The following is a 17,150-nucleotide window of genomic DNA, read 5'->3' on the forward strand; positions in this document are numbered from 1 at the left end:
GTATCTGAAGTGCTTAAAGGATTTTGCTCGGCAGTTCGATTGTGGATACTCATTTGTCGAATGTTGTAAGCATTGGGCTGGGATTCTCATCATCAGCCAGCTATGGTAAGTAGAATGAGATTTTCACTCTGCAGCGCTGATATGAAACTTCCTGGCAGATTAAAACTGTGTGCCGGACTGAGACTCGAACTCGGTATCTTTGCCTTTCGCGGGCTAGTGCTCTACCTTTCTTTCAGGAGTGCTAGTTCTGCAAGGTTCGCAGGAGAGCTTCTGTAAAGTTTGGAAAGTAGGGGACGAGATACTGGCAGAAGTAAAGCTGTGAGGACGGGGCGTGAGTCGTGCTTGGGTAGCTCAGTTGGTAGAGCACTTGCCCGCGAAAGGCAAAGGTCCCGAGTTCGAATCTCGGTCCAGCACACAGTTTTAATCTGCCGGGAAGTTTCAGCTATAGTAAGTGTTTGCTTTGAAAGGAGTCTACTGAGACACATTTGTATGTGGCACCCGAATACGGTTTTATAAACGACGTATGTCTTTGATAGGCTTTATATCGCTGGCTGTGTAAGACCGCAGACCCAGAGATACTGCTTCTGGTCTGAGATTATCGTAGTGTTGAAGAAAGAGAGCGTTTGACGCTTTATTGTAGGTAGCTGTCTGTAAGCGAAAGACGATAGAGTAGGCAGTTTTTTGATGTGTGCTGTGTGAAGCCACCAACTGTTAGAATTATAGGAATTATGGGAACATGTAAGTCTTCTCACAAGCAAGGTAAAGATGTTGACTTATTATGATTTTTGTTTTATCAGCGCGTTAGTATAGATGAGTTGGCTGATAATTTTTAATTGTTGAGTAACCCCAGAATGTAGTTCTCCACGTACGCGTACACCACCATTACTCTACCACGCAAACATAGGGGTTACACTCGTTTGGTGTGAGACGTCCCCTGGGGGGGTGGGGGGGTGGGGTCCACCGGGGGCCGAACCTCACAAAAACCCTGAAAGAGTGGTTCAGTGTGGGGCGGCGGAGGGATGAAGAGGACTGCGGTAGTCGTCGTGGTGTAGTGGACCACTGTGTCTGCGGGGGGAGGGGGGGGGAGGGGCCTCTCCGTCGCTTCTAAGCTTCCGGCTAACATACAATACAATTCAAACCCCAGAATGTGCGTAAACTATTTTGATAAAAAGGCTAGTTAGATATTTAACTTTTATAACGCTTCTAAGATTTGTTAACAGAGCTATATATAATTTGATGTTTGCAGTTTTGCTGGTTTAATGACGTTAGATAATGTTTGTTGTAGAAATCTCATTGTTTGTGGATCAATTAGTAAAATGTAACTTATTTGTCAAATGTTTTTGAAAAGACGCAGTTAACTTGCAATATAATTTTGCAATCAGCATCGCCTCCCTATCCAGATCATATGTTTTTCAAAGAAGTTAGATTTGTCATAAATGTTTTCGTATATCAGCCAAAACGATTTCATGTGCAGCTTCTTGCAGGGAAATTCAGGCTTGACTGTGTGGTTTCGCGGTGGGTTTAGTATGTTTTGTGTTCTTAGGCAATCATGCATCACTTGTTCTCAGATGCGTTGGGTCTACCGTGAGTGGTTTAGCAACGTCGCATGGTAAGTGAGCAGGGATACATATTTTTGTGTGTGAACTGCGTGTAGGGTTAGTTATTAATATTTGTCGGCCTCATGTTATGCATCAGTGAACGCGTGTGTATTACCGGCGGCGGGTTTAGCCACCACGTCTAGATAAATTGTTTTGCATCGCTTTGTGAGGTTTCCAGAGTGACGTGCCACTCCTAATCGGGTATTTGCGTTTGCCATACATGCGAAACGTGTGGAGATTTAGACATTGAAAGTATATTCCCGATGGTTGGTGCTGCTAGCTATACACTGAGCTCGGAGTTCCGCATATGATATACAGATGGGCTAAATTGATGGAAGGAGAGACGTAGTGATGCAAACCCTTTTCTGTCCTTTCTGACTCATCTTACGCTATGTTTTGGGTGAGTATAAATAAATAGGATATTCATAACTGATCATACTGCTTTCCTCTCAATGAAATTAATAGGTTCATCAGAGAATGCTATTCGAAATACTGATGCGTTTCCTTGCGACATTTATGCATTTCTTTCACAACTGATCTAATTAGAAATTCGGCTAACGGAAAAAAATTTACAAAAAATGTATCTTATACATAATCCATTGACTATCACTATAATGGGAGCTGTCACTGCATTTGGTGACGATGAAAATGGTAATCCTCTAGATATGTATTTTAATTGGACGCTGTAAGTAATAAATGCTGAATAAGCGTTTTCGCCACTGATGGGACGAAATTCTAGTGTGGAATAAAGATTCAAATTTTACAGTTTGCGTCAGTACCGATTCAGGTCCTTTTGAATAGAGCCATTCCGATATTCATCTTAAGTGACTGAGATGAATCTCAGAAACTCTGTCGATAAAGCATCCAAGATGTATTTACTGGTAACGTATTTACTTGGTTTCTATAGTCCTTAAATATAAGCTTTGGAACAGTGAACGAATACTGAGTAAGAAGAGGTACTGACTGTGAATCTGGTATAAATACATTTGGCGGAGCTAACGATATTTCGTGAACAGTGAAGCAACCGAGGCTCGTTCTGCGCTTTATGAATAAACATCAAGTGAAAGCAATCATAGCATTTGCGCTGATTGGCAATGGCTATTGTTGTTTCTCCTTTTTTTGTACATTGGAGAACTGAACGCACCGTCATATAGAGTAACAGCGTCAGACAGAAATTTCACTGGTAACACTTAACTGCGGCTGTGTAGACTACACTACTAATAGACGCGCCAGAGTAACGTAATTAACACGTAGTTGGACAATATTTAGCAAGTCATATAGCAGTTATATGTTTTGAATTGCTGGATGTGTCTTTTTTCGTCAGTGCTCTAATTATTGTGATGCTGTCCACTGTCTCTTCTTACATCTTGCCAATCGTTTCAAGACTACTAACTTACTACAACAAACATTTGCCACCATCTCTCTTATATCCCATTCTTTGTATACATTTACAAATTCTCGGCTCGACCGAGGACCCACACCAGCAGCATCATCTGGAAGAATACTATTCTGTCGCCTCCAGCAATAGCACCTGACACCAGCTAGGATGAGGGCGACAACTATGTCTAGACGACTTACTAAAGGTTCCACTAACACGTCTCTTCTTTTGTCAACTGTTTCTCACAGACTTCGTTATTCGCCTATTCTTTCTAACAGCTCTTCATTCCATACATTGTCTATTTCATTTCAACAGATTTTGTCTAAGACAACATTCCAAATGTTTCCTATTTCTTCTCCTCCGGTTTTGCCAAAGTCGTTGGTTCACGTCAGTACACTGCTATACTACAAATACAGTGAACTGAGAAACGTTTTAAAGAATCATTAGACCACAACTGGTTCATGGTCGATCGTTCATGTGTACACGGTATTTTCATACTTCGGCGACTAACGGAAATATGTACTGAATGAGGAAGAACAGTCCATTCAGTGACCAAGAAAGATGTATGGCACATTTACATTAAATAAAGTGAATGTAGCCCAATCGAAATGAAAATGGGAGATGACGCCCATTTGATGGGTTATTAACACACTGATGTCTCCTTAACTACGAGGGGCGTTTAATAAGTAATGCAACACTTTTTTCTGAAAGCAGGTTGGTTTTATTCGGGATTCCATATTACTCTCCACTCTCTTGGCTACGAACCCTATTTTCAACATAATCTTCATTCTGCGAGACGATCTTAGACCACCTTACTGGAAGGGTTTGTATGTCCCCATAGTACCACTACACAGGTCGCCGTCGGAGTCAACGTCTTGCTGCGTCAATAAGCTCCCCATCATCTACGTAAAGTACTGCTTCCCGCAGAGTACATGCTTCACTGGGTCAAACAATATTATGTCGGAAGGTACGGGATCCGGTCTGAAAGTTAGATGAGGCAGAAGAGCTATTTCGTGGGCTCCTCTCGGTTGGACAGTCTTGTTGGAGACCTTGAAGAGAAACTTCGTTTGCATTTTTGTGGCGACGAACACGCTGAAGTCGTTTCTTAAGTTTCCTGGGGTAGCACAATACGCTTCAGAGTTCATAGTTGCACCATGAGGGAGGACTTCAAACAGAATAACCCCTCCAGAGTCCCAGCAGACCGTCGTCTTGATTTTAATGGCTGAGAGTGCGGATTTGAATTTTTCTTCGGAGGATGGCCGTTTTGTTTCCGGTTCGAAGTAATGAAACCATTTTCTATCGCCTGTGATGACGTTCCTCCAAAGAAACGTCACGATCAGCCTCCTAAGGCGCAAGCAGTTCTGCACAGGTGGCCTTCCGTTGCCCTTAATGGTCTCCTTTCAGGTGGCGAGGACCCCAGAGGGCGCACACCTTTGAATACCTCAGCTGCTGGGCAAGTGCGTTAGAACCACCAATACAGCAGCCCTGTTGAACAGCGAGGTGTTTGCCTGTGATCCTTCGATCACCTGGAATGAGCCTGTCCGTACTTTTCAACATTGCAGGAGTGACAGCTTCGTGCGGCCAGCCAGCAAGCGGGAGATCGGACAGGTTTGCGTGAACTTGTGGTGGTGGTGGTGGTGGTGGTGGTGATATGACAGGCGCGTCACTCAATGACTCACCTTACTTTTGTTCATTGCCAGGTCTCCGTAGATATTCGGCAAGTGCCTATGAATATCTGCGATGCTTTGGTTGTCCGCCAAAGGAAACTCAATGACAGCTCTCATCTTGGTATGCTTCTCCGTTACAGACGCCATTTTTAGGGCTGTGTATAGCGCCGCCACGAATCGGAATTTTATAATACCATAGGGGCTGAAGCGGGAATATTCCACATTTCCCACAACAAAGTTTTTGTGTTACAGTACTTATTGAACACCCCTTGTCTATGCAAAGGAAGCGATACGAAGAATATGAGAAATGGGACTGAAAAATAAACTCACACAAAATATACAGTACATAGTAGTGCAAAATGTAATACTCGTTCCCAAATCACTGTACAGAACGTTTGAAACAAATAAAGTAGACAGTTACCGACCAAGTTCTTGGTTCTCAGTTTTATCAAAACTTTTTCAAGAACTCAAAGTACAGGCGAATAGTAGTTCACCTCAGTTCACATAATTTGCTGTCAGACTCGCAGTTTGGCTTCAGGAAAGTTGAAACGTCCCCTTAGAAAAATTAATGAATTACTGTGCTGATAAACCTCTTACATTATTTGCTTTTCCAACAGCTGAGCAGAACTGAACGTACTCAGACATTTCGCTCTTTACCTATTCTGATCAACACTAAACTGACACACAATATTTTTAGCGCAACGCAATCTGACTTTCAATAATCCCTACAAAAGAATGGCCCTGACTAACATTAACCTATACCTTTCACAAATCACTTACCTCACAAAAATCTTCGTTACTCGAACTACTGCAATACAGCAAACGCCACTACTGCCAGCTAAATAAAAGATTCAAACTACTGAAGGCACTAACTACTGCTATCCATAGCTAGCAAATGAAAGATTTTGATAGAGAACAAACAATGCATTTACCTTAATAGTGTTCAAAAGTCATAATATACACTCCTGGAAATTGAAATAAGAGCACCGTGAATACATTGTCCCAGGAAGGGTAAACTTTATTGACACATTCCTGGGGTCAGATACATCACATGATCACACTGACAGAACCACAGGCACATAGACACAGGCAACAGAGCATGCACAATGTCGGCACTAGTACAGTGTATATCCACCTTTCGCAGCAATGCAGGCTGCTATTCTCCCATGGAGACGATCGTAGAGATGCTGGATGTAGTCCTGTGGAACGGCTTGCCATGCCATTTCCACCTGGCGCCTCAGTTGGACCAGCGTTCGTGCTGGACGTGCACACCGCGTGAGACGACGCTTCATCCAGTCCCAAACATGCTCAATGGGGGACAGATCCGGAGATCTTGCTGGCCAGGGTAGTTGACTTACACCTTCTAGAGCACGTTGGGTGGCACGGGATACATGCGGACGTGCATTGTCCTGTTGGAACAGCAAGTTCCCTTGCCGGTCTAGGAATGGTTGAACGATGGGTTCGATGACGGTTTGGATGTACCGTGCACTATTCAGTGTCCCCTCGACGATCACCAGTGGTGTACGGCCAGTGTAGGAGATCGCTCCCCACACCATGATGCCGGGTGTTGGCCCTGTGTGCCTCGGTCGTATGCAGTCCTGATTGTGGCGCTCACCTGCACGGCGCCAAACACGCATACGACCATCATTGGCACCAAGGCAGAAGCAACTCTCATCGCTGAAGACGACACGTCTCCATTCGTCCGTCCATTCACGCCTGTCGAGACACCACTGGAGGCGGGCTGCACGATGTTGGGGCGTGAGCGGAAGACGGCCTAACGGTGTGCGGGACCGTAGCCCAGCTTCATGGAGACGGTTGCGAATGGTCCTCGCCGATATCCCAGGAGCAACAGTGTCCCTAATTTGCTGGGAAGTGGCGGTGCGGTCCCCTACGGCACTGCGTAGGATCCTACGGTCTTGGCGTGCATCCGTGCGTCGCTGCGGTCCGGTCCCAGGTCGACGGGCACGTGCACCTTCCATCGACCACTGGCGACAACATCGATGTACTGTGGAGACCTCACGCCCCACGTGTTGAGCAATTCGGCGGTACGTCCACCCGGCCTCCCGCATGCCCACTATACGCCCTCGCTCAAAGTCCGTCAACTGCACATACGGTTCACGTCCACGCTGTCGCGGCATGCTACCAGTGTTAAAGACTGCGATGGAGCTCCGTATGCCACGGCAAACTGGCTGACACTGACGGCGGCGGTGCACAAATGCTGCGCAGCTAGCGCCATTCGACGGCCAACACCGCGGTTCCTGGTGTGTCCGCTATGCCGTGCGTGTGATCATTGCTTGTGCAGCCCTCTCGCAGTGTCCGGAGCAAGTATGGTGGGTCTGACACACCGGTGTCAATGTGTTCTTTTTTTCCATTTCCAGGAGTGTATATGTATCAGTTCATGGCATCCAGTCTTACAAATTTACTGTCTCTGATGGACACACGTCCAGATCATCCGCTCTCAAAACTCTGCCATTTCTCTTCCCACATCCACTACTGCTGGCGGCTCAACTCCAACTGCGCAACGCTACGCGCTGTTAACAGCCAACTGCCCAACACTACAATAGCCAACAACAATGCAAAACATCCATAGACTGGACACACGTCCAGATCATCCGCTCTCAAAACTCCGCCATTTCTCTTCCCACATCCACTACTGCTGGCGGCTCACCTCCAACTGCGCAACGCTACGCGCTGTTAACAGCCAACTGCCCAACACTACAATAGCCAACAACAATGCAAAACATCCATAGACTGGACACACGTCCAGATCATCCGCTCTCAAAACTCCGCCATTTCTCTTCCCACATCCACTACTGCTGGCGGCTCACCTCCAACTGCGCAACGCTACGCGCTGTTAACAGCCAACTGCCCAACACTACAATAGCCAACAACAATGCAAACCATCCATAGACTGCACACAGCACAGCCAGTGATTTTCATATAGAGCGCTACGTGGCGTTACCAATATAGAGACCTAAACAGCCTACTTACAAAGTAGTATCCACAGCAAATGAGCATATTGTAAAGGGATGAGCAAGGGAGGAGGCGGGACACAGGCTTATGTTCCGAGTCTAATACTTTTCTTGACATATGCCAATCATGTACCACTAAACATGACAGATGACTCGAAGATATTTCTCTTTGCAGATGGCACCAGTGTTGTTGTGGACGAAGTATACTGAAGAGCCAAAGAAACTGGTGCATCTGCCCAATATCGTCTACGGCCCGCAGGAGCACGTAGAAGTGCCGCAACACCACGTGGCATGGACTCAACTAATGACTGAAGTTTCCAATTCAATAAACTTAATCAACAGCAGTACACTTAAAGATATTTTATTTTATTTTATTGCCATCTTCTGCAACTCATTTTATCATCTTCAGGCCCCATACGCTTTTTTCTAATCAACAAACTTATCGTATAGCGCCATAAAACTGGGTATCGTGAATTCCAGTCGTTGTGCAGCTGATTCACACGAAAGAGTGACAGCTTTATGGTACTATACGATAAGTTCGTTGATTTGAAAAAAGCGCATGAGGCCTGAGAATGGCAAAATGAATTGCCGAAATGGCTGCTTTCAAAATAAAATAAAATATCTTAAAGTGTACGGCTGTTGGTAAAGTTTATTGAATTAAATAGTCGCACCAGCCGATGTCCCCTCCGCTGTAATGGACCAACAGAGAATTTCTGAAGTAGTGCTGGAGGGAACGAACACCACGAATCCTGCAGGCTATCCATAAATTCGTAACATTACGAGCGGGTGGAGATCTCTTCTGAACAACAGGTTGCAAGGCATCGTAGATTTGCTCAATAATGTTCTTGTCTGGGGAGTCTGGTGCCCAGTGGAAGTATTTAAACTCAGAAGAGCAATTCTGGACGTGTGGGGTGTCGCATTGTCCTGCTGGAATTGCCCAAGTCCGTCGGAATGCACAATGGAGACGAATGGATGACAATGATCAGACAGGATGCTTACGTACGTGTCACCTGTCAGAGTCGCATCTAGACGTGTCAGAGGTCCCATATCACTCCAACTGCACACGCCCCACAAGATTACAGAGCCTCTACCAACTTGAACAGGCTCCTGCTGACATGCAGAGTCCATGGAGTCACGCCCATATACAGGGTTATTACAAATGATTGAAGCGATTTCACCGCTCTACAATAACTTTATTATTTGAGATATTTTCAAAATGCTTTGCACACACATACAAAACCCAAAAAGTTTTTTTAGGCATTCACAAATGTTCGATATGTGCCCCTTTAGTGATTCGGCAGACATCAAGCCGATAATCAAGTTCCTCCCACACTCGGCGCAGCATGTCCCCATCAATGAGTTCGAAAGCATCGTTGATGCGAGCTCGCAGTTCTGGCACGTTTCTTGGTAGAGGAGGTTTAAACACTGAATCTTTCACATAACCCCACAGAAAGAAATCGCATGGGGTTAAGTCGGGAGAGCGTGGAGGCCATGACATGAATTGCTGATCATGATCTCCACCACGACTGATCCATCGGTTTTCCAATCTCCTGTTTAAGAAATGCCGAAAATCATGATGGAAGTGCGGTGGAGCACCATCCTGTTGAAAGATGAAGTCGGCGCTGTCGGTCTCCAGTTGTGGCATGAGCCAATTTTCCGCGGTCTACGCGTGAAACTTGCCCGCACGCGTTCAACCGTTTCTTCGCTCACTGCAGGCCGACCCGTTGATTTCCCCTTACAAAGGCATCCAGAAGCTTTAAACTGCGCATACCATCGCCGAATGGAGTTAGCAGTTGGTGGATCTTTGTTGAACTTCGTCCTGCAGTGTCGTTGCACTGTTATGAGTGACTGATGTGAGTGCATTTCAAGCACGACATACGCTTTCTCGGCTCCTGTCGCCATTTTGTCTCACTGCGCTCTCGAGCGCTCTGACGGCAGAAACCTGAAGTGCGGCTTCAGCCGAACAAAACTTTATGAGTTTTTCTACGTATCTGTAGTGTGTCGTGACCATATGTCAATGAATGGAGCTACAGTGAATTTATGAAATCGCTTCAATCATTTGTAATAGCCCTGTACATCCATCCGCTCGATACAATTAGAAACGAGAGTCGTCCGACCAGGCAACATGTTTCCAGTCATCAATATGCCAATTTCGGTGCTGATAACCCTCGGTGAGGCGTAAAGCTTTGTGTCGTGCAGTCATGAAGGGTACACGAGTGTATCTTCGGCTCCGAAAGCCCATGTCGGTGATGTTTCGTTGAAAGGTTATCACTCTGATACTTGTTGGTGGTCCAGCATTGAAATTCGCAGCAATTTGCTGAAGGGTTGCATGTCTATCACGTTGAACGATTCTCTTCAGTCGTCGTTGGTCCCGTTCTTGCAGGACCTTTTTTCAGCCGCAGTGATGTCGGAGATTTGATGTTTTACCGGATTCCTGATATACACCTTACACTCGTGAAATGGCCGTACGGGAAAATCCCAGCTTCATCGCTACCTTGAAGATTGTGTGTCCCATCACTCGTGCGCCGACTATAACTCCACGTTCAGACTCACTTAAATCTTGACAATCTGCCATTGGAGCAGCAGTAATCGATCAAACAACTGCCCCAGACATTTGTCTTGTATAGATGTTGCCGACCACAGTGCCATATTTTGCTTGTTTACACATCTCTGTATTTGAATACGCATGCCTAAACCACTTTCTATGGCTCTTCAATGTAGAATGCAATATAAATAATGTAAATAAAAGCAAGTACCCACGCTCGTGCCCACACACAGTAGACAGAAAGCCAGACGTGAGACGTAGCTCTCGTCAAGGGCGTCACAAACACGAACGATCTGGCCTCCAACCATCTACTGCTAGTACTGCACTCGGATGAGACAATATAGAACATCGAACCACAACGGACACTCTACTACAAGGGCGCGTATTTGGGCCCTGTTCGAGGACACACCTGACGGTTGTGTCCCAGAGACACAAGAAATGACACACACAGAACGAATAGATGAAGTTGTGAAGAATTAACTACTATTGTCCAGGACGCAATGACTGACGCCATTACAGTTGTTACACCACCAAAAGGTTCAACAGCCCTTATCCACGAAATCCTGGGGCTCAACTCAATGAGAAACCGTGTCAGGAGACACTGAAGCCGTAGCAGGTGCCTGCTGTACAAACTGCACATTAAAAGGCCCCAGAGAATTACACAGGAAAAAATACAAACATTTAAAGCTACGTAATGGGACAAGAAACTCGCCAGGCTGGATACCACTCGAGCTGGCGTTCATAATCTCGCACGACACTTCATCAAGAAGTGACACTACAAACCTACTTTACAAGGGAAGACGGCCCTGCATACTCCACGGAGGAGGAGCCAGAGCTCTTGGCCAGAACTCTTGCAGCGTCATTTACATCGAATCTGAATCCCTCAGACTGATAGTTCACACTTGAACGGAACCAGGAGGTTCCCCGTAGCCCAGCCTGCACGCGACGATATCAGACGTGCTATCACAAACGAAATTACATGGGCTATTAAGTATATCACGGGTAGAAAAGTTCCTGGTCCCGAAGGCCTTGAAAGCCGCGTCTTCCAGGAGTTCATGGATAAAGCAACAGAATACATCACGAATGCCATCCTAAGTCACCAACAGATCCGTGCCTGTTGGAAGGTAGCCAAGGTCCTGATGTTCAGGAAGCCAGGGAAAGACCACTCCTTCCCACAAAATAACCGACTCAACGGCTCCTCAGCTTGCTGAGCTCGCTCAGCAAGTTTGTTTAGGAAGTAATCCAGAAACGTCTCACTAGGCACTGCATCAACAACGACATCCTGAGAACGGAACAATGCGGCTTGATGAATCGCCACTCTACAACGCAACAATTCCTCCGCGTAGTAGAATAGTTAGCAAACGGCTACAACAAGAACAAAGCAACAGAGGCAGTGTTTCTGGACATCAAAAAAGACTTCGATCGTTTGCGACACAATGACCTCTTACCCAAACTTAGCGACGCTGCTTTCCCTGGTGGGCTGGTATGTCTCATACACTCATATCTCACCAACTGATGCTTCAACACTTACGTTCTGGGCAAACGGTCAACACAACACATTACAGAAGCTGGAGTACTCCAAGGCAGCATCCGGGGGTCCCCTCTTGTTTAACCTCTACTTCAGTGACTTCCAGCTACACAAAACATGATGGTTGACAGCTGCGTGGATGACCCCGCCATCCTAGGGCAAGACTGAAAACCGTTAAATATCAACTCGCGACAACAGACTGCATTCAGAACCGCCGAGCCTTGGTTGGAACGATGACGTGCTAAAGTAAACGTCGAAAAATGCGAAGCAGTGCTGTTCACTCGTAGATGAAATGAAATGATCGTATGGCATTTATTGGCCGCGATATCCATTGCGGGGTTGGACCGCTATATTGCAAGTCTTTTTAGTTGACGCCAACGGTCGATGATGATGAAAGACACAACACCCAGTCCCCTGCCGGGAATGGAACCCGGGCCCCCTTACGTGGTAGGCGGTAACGCTACAGAGGCGGACACTCGTATATCGAAACAACTGCACAAACACTGCAGACAAATAACAGTACACACACGCCCAATACGTGAGAAAGTCAGATGCTCAGGTGACTGGCTGGACCGGAAACTAATATGGGGAGACCACCTACAGAGCGCAGGCGAGGCTCGAACAACTTTATCCAAAGCTCGACAGGCAAATTACACTGAATAACAGGGTGTCGAGGTCTATATCATTACACTGATTACATCTCTCATGACGTATGTAGCTCAAGTCTGCGGATACGCAGCTCCAACACGCCTTGGCTGCTTGCAGGTCATGCAGAACAAAATGCTACGTGTCAGAAGCAACCCTCCACAATACGCATACACAGTAGACATTCACAATGAATGCCGCGTCGAGACTCTCTCAGAGGTATCCAAAAAAACTCGCCACCCCACCATATAGGAACTCTAGACACTCGAGCAACCCCTTTATCCAGAATCTGGGATACTACGACCATAATCATAGGTCGAGGCACAATCGTCCAGAGACAGTATTCGGTAGGGATACACAACCAGCGACGGCAACCTAAGCCACACAAACAAAGCAAATAACGTCCAACCTCGACATCACAGCATAGCTGAATGACACCGCTGGATGAATCACACAGCCGCTCAACCGGCCAGTGCAGGTAAGCCTAATTTTGCACACTAAAAACAGAGCCCACACAGCCTCCCACAACGCGCGATTGATTCAGTGGCCAATCGACCACCAGTATGACGACTACGGCTTTTACAGGTTCGCAGACGCTGCAGCTGAGCCATGAGACCCCGTCAATGCCCATCACAGCAGTATCTCACGTCAGTTCTGATTGATACTCCTGTGACGAACCTAAGCTATGACACTGGTACCGAGCATTGCACGATACTCAATCACTAACTAATCTTACCTTTATTATTTTCGGCCATAATGGCTATGTTTGTGAACCGTGACTATGTGGGATAATTATTTAATTTTTAAGTAACATTTCTCTGTATGTATGTATGTATGTATGTATAAACGCCTGAAGATGAACATGACGTATGTAGCCCAAGTCTGGGGATACGCAGCTCCAACACGCCTTGGCTGCTTGCAGGTCATACAGAACAAAATGCTACGTATCAGAAGCAACCCTCCACAATACGCATACACAGTAGACATTCACAATGAATGCCGCGTTGTATTATGTTAGATTGAACATAAAATAAAAAAGTGGCTGGTAGCAGAAATTAGACATGAATGATAACCTTACCCTTGCTTTACGTCTCTTCCCGTAAAACCGCCTGTCTTCTGTCATCTCAATGGACCTGTGTTACTGTGCAATCATACCCAGACGCACAAACAACATCACGGTCCCGCATCCTGGAAGCTCCTCGATTTGCAACAAACAGTACGGAGGTGACAGTAGATCTATTGAGATGGTCACCACGTCTGTGTGGGCGTGGAGGGTTCCACCCTTTGTAAAGAGCTAACAGTCTGGTCAGTAACATCAGCACGTGGCTTTCAGAGAACAGATTAACACTTAACAGCAACAGGACACAGCGCGTACAGTTCCGGACACGAAACTGTTGTAAAAGAGAAAATGTCACTGTCCCAAAGTGTTTTAAGAATCGGTTAACTCGACCATTTTAAATTCTTAAGACTGAGGTAGACGGAACGCTTTCCTGTACGATCTTGTGTAGAAACTGAATGCTGCAGTCTGAACGAGAAGAACGATTTCCACTGTCTCTGACGCAAACACGAAGAGTTGTCTGCTTTGCTTACTATCACCCTGTTATCTCGCATGGTGTTATATTTCGGGGCAGAAAAGTATAGGCAGACTGATTTGTGGTGGCAGTTCGCGAACTTCGTGTAGGCCCAGTTGTATATAGGAAAAGAAATCCAGTGCTGCTCAACCACACTATGATAACAAATTGCTGGAAACAGTATCTACCGTAAAACATCTAGGAGTAGCTGTCCAGAGCGACCTTAAATGGAGAGACCACGTAAAACATATAGTAGGAAAAGCAGACGAGAGACAGAGGTTCGTAGGAAGAATCTTAAGTAAATTTAACTCGTTCACGAAAGAGCCTACAAGGTGCTTGCTCGACCGATTCTTGAGTATTGTTCCTCAGTATGGAACCGTTACCAAGAAGGACTGCAAGAAGAGATAGAGAGAATCCAACAAGCAGTGACACCTTTCGTCACGGGATCGTTTAGTCGGAAGAGACGCTCAACAAACAGCGATGACAGACGCTACAAGAGAGGCGTTGTGTTTCACGGAGAGGTTTACTAATGAAATTTCGAGACAGCTCTTTTCGACAAGACTCGGACTACGTATTACTTCGTCCCACATACAGCTCGCGAAAAGATAACGAGAAATTTGAGGTAAGACAGAGGCTTACCGCCAATCATTTCTCCCATGCTCCATTCACGTGTGGAACAACGAAGAGTGGACCAGTCAATTGCACTACACTCCGCCACCAGATGAGTCGCGGATAATTGATGTAGATGCATATATACAGATCCACGTACACCTATTCCATCATGCGATTGGTTGTTGAGGACGTTGACATATTCAGAGTATACTGCACCACTTATTCAGCCAACAGTAGACGGAAAAACGATATGCACCTGTGTAACACTTCGTTAATCATTGTATACAACAGTGTGCACTATTCAGTAGGTTTCACTTTCAATAAACCACCAAGAGAACTGGAAGGAAATGTACGATATTTACAGTAGGCGGGAAATCCGGTTTCGACTCCCAGTCAGGCACGATTTCTCATTGTCGTCTTTCCATTATTCAGCTGATTGTAGTCCGTATTCACAACTGCGAATACATTTGCCGGCCAGTGTGGCCGAGCGGTAAAAGGGTCCTGTAGCCACCTTTCATTAGTCCGGTAGCCCAATTTCACAAGTATTTCTCTTTCTTTTCCTTGTTTCTCTTTTCTCTTTACTCTCATAGTGGCGTGATTGAATGAATGTGGTTGTGTGTCACGTTGCTAGACGGTGGCGTAGTCTGCTGCAGAAAGTCTGCGATAGTCGTTCAGATTGAGCAGCCCTGGTACAGAATAGCCAACTCTCGTAGAGGTCAAGTAGGCAAGGAGGTTTGCCCTACTTGTGAGAAATCCACCTGCGTTAGGTTGGTGGCGGAAATGGCATCTTTGAGCAGGCTGGAGAGGAAAAAGGGGGCAGTCTGCCGCCGGTACGGGAAGCGTCCACAGCTGTGCCCCAGTCGAAGAAGGGTGAGTTAGACTGACCGCGTGGCGCGTTGTTACTTGGCGAGGGGAGAGCTGTTAGCTTTTGGTCTCGCTTTTCAAATCTGGAAGAATGCGTTGCCTTGTCGCAGCAAAGAATGCTAAACTTTGGCAGATTTTTCTTTTAGCAAATTTCTGTAGCAGACTTGGATCCGCCGGAAGAACGCCACACAAAGGTGTCGATAAGAAGTGAGCACTCGCTTCTGTATGAATGTCTGTTTGCCTTCAGCTGTGCCTGCATAAGCTTTCACCTTTCTAAATATTTAGAGCTTTGCCTTCTCGTAAATTTTCCGTGCTTTATGTGTCTTTCGTCCGTGGGGAGCCAACCACGTGGTAGAACATTATAGTTGTTGGGCTACCGGCATCACTAACTGTCCGATCGCATGTTTGTTTTAGATAATGTTAACATGATTGTGTGATGTGATATTGTTGGAATTCGGCACTACACCTAGAAATTGTGTCTCCACAAACCACGTGTTATCAGGAATCGTGTACAGGCATCACATCCTTACCTTAGGAATAAATGATTTTATCTCCAATTTTCTCTTGTGTTCCGAGATTAGGTTTTTGCACCTAAGCCACTCACCTCTTAGGTTTCCCGTTAGCACATCCAATGCGTTTCCTTATGCACAGGTCCAGTGATTAGTCTCCCCTTGTATATTATAACAAATGCTTTAGATTAAGTCTTATTTTCAGGTGTGTTGCTGGGAGCTGATCTTCTGCGCAGTGTTCTTGCATGTGCTATTTTATTTTAAATGCTTGACTGTCGCGAACAGTGCACGGGGAATACTATTAATTACATCGTATCCGCTATGAGCGACCTCACCACGTGTGCATTTTTGTGAGTTTTTGGTCTGTGATCAAATTAATTTATTTTCCGACTCGACCAAACCTTCGATTAGTTGTATGGTTAGAGTCGGTGGCGACCCTAATCTTCTCAAGTTAACTTCACAAGCAATAAGCATTTACATTCCCAATAATAACGTAATAACCCGTAGTAACCGGTTAGTTACAGAGGTTCTAGGCGCTTCAGTCTGGAACCGCGCGACGGCTGCGGTTCCAAGTTCGAATCCTGCCTCGGGCATGGATGTGTGTGATGTCCTTAGGTTAGTTAGGTTTAAGTAGCTCTAAGTTCTAGGGGACTGATGACCTCAGATGTTAAGTCCCATAGTGCTCAGAGCCATTTCAACCATTTTTGAATACATTTCACATATGAAAGCAAATGAGTGATAAACCTCAATTATTTAAATCCGAGCCCGCATCTCGTGGTCGTGCGGTAGCGTTCTCGCTTCCCACGCCCGGGTTTCCGGGTTCGATTCCCGGCGGGGTCAGGGATTTTCTCTGCCTCGTGATGGCTGGGTGTTGTGTGCTGTCCTTAGGTTAGTTAGGTTTAAGTAGTTCTAAGTTCTAGGGGACTGATGACCATAGATGTTAAGTCCCATAGTGCTCAGAGCCATTTGAACCATTTGAACCATTTAAATCCAAGCTGAAGTATTTTGTTGTGAAATCCATCTATTTTGTACAACAGTTCCTCAAAGCAGTTAACGTTTATCCTTAAACTATTAATTTGCTTCCTCTCAATTGTTTTCGTGTCTTATTAATTCCTTAAATCTTTTGTTTATAAAATTTGTAATGAGCATACTATAAACTGTGTCCCGATTTGTTCCACGAAAATGTAGCTTTGGCTCGCAAGGTTCAAATGGTTCAAATGGCTCTGAGCACTATGGAACTTAACAGCTATGGTCATCAGTC

The 17,150-nt window shown here is 45.7% G+C and overlaps 1 non-coding gene across 1 annotated transcript; it reads left to right on the forward strand.

Annotated features, from left to right (window-relative positions):
* Positions 1-339: 339 nt before the first annotated feature.
* Positions 340-414, forward strand: Trnas-cga (transfer RNA serine (anticodon CGA)). Its single transcript has one exon. It is a non-coding gene; the product is annotated as a tRNA-Ser (tRNA).
* The last annotated feature ends 16,736 nt before the right edge of the window (positions 415-17,150 follow it).

This window comes from Schistocerca cancellata, chromosome 1 (genome assembly GCF_023864275.1).
Source record: "Schistocerca cancellata isolate TAMUIC-IGC-003103 chromosome 1, iqSchCanc2.1, whole genome shotgun sequence".
NCBI classification, from domain to species: domain Eukaryota; kingdom Metazoa; phylum Arthropoda; class Insecta; order Orthoptera; family Acrididae; genus Schistocerca; species Schistocerca cancellata.